Raw genomic sequence first — 885 nt, forward strand, 5'->3', positions numbered from 1 at the left:
TAAACCAGGTATCTTTCAGGGCCTCAGAGGTGAGGTCCTGGTCTATCCCATCTCCTTCTAAAGCCAGTGAAGAAAAGGCAGGGATTTCTGGCTTTCAGAGGAATTACAATGGATTGTAGGATTGGCTCCCATGAGCCAGCCATGGTTGGCATTCAGCTGACCCACCAGAGCAGGAACAGCAGCCTGTGCTGCCCACAGATATCTGCAGAATTCTGGGCAGAGGGAAAGACACTTAGGTTGGCCTGATATCCTTCCATCAGCTATGCATCTGTCCCCAAATCTCTGCGAACTGGCTCCAAATTGTTTCCTTTCCTGTTGCCTTGGTAGCTCTAGGAACCTGTGGTTTAGAAACATTTCCTCGGGCCATGATATTTAATCCTCTTACAGATTTTATTGTGAGGATTTCTAGTTTCTATGTCTTTCTTTCCCTCCTCTCTCCTAGAAACACATGAAACATCCTAGTTTGTTTTGTTATTAAGACCATGTCTCTCTGCATGTTTCATTTGAAAGAAAACACAGGGCTCTGTGCCTCTTTACTGCTCTTGTTAAAAGAAGGGTTTATCGGCATCAGCTTGCTTTGCTAAAATGGGCTTCAGAGACACACAAACCTCGCTTAAGAAGAGCATCGGAGTGAGGACCCGGGCCGAGCTGCCCTTCCCCTCCCCCGCGCATCGTCCTGTCCTGGTGGGACAGCCTAGGGGTTTTTTTGTTTTTTTGCACTGAAAGTAACCCAGACTTACAGTCTCAGGTTAGAGTATCCCCAGGATACTGTCAAAGGCAGTATTTGTGTGTTCCTGCACAGTTTTGCACAGAATCTGGTCCCATGCAAACCAATGAGGGAGAAGTATCAGAGGAAAGCAGTTCCAAGACCCAGTCCTAGCCCAG

This window comes from Octodon degus, unplaced genomic scaffold (assembly GCF_000260255.1).
Source record: "Octodon degus isolate 3935 unplaced genomic scaffold, OctDeg1.0 scaffold00289, whole genome shotgun sequence".
NCBI lineage: Eukaryota > Metazoa > Chordata > Mammalia > Rodentia > Octodontidae > Octodon > Octodon degus.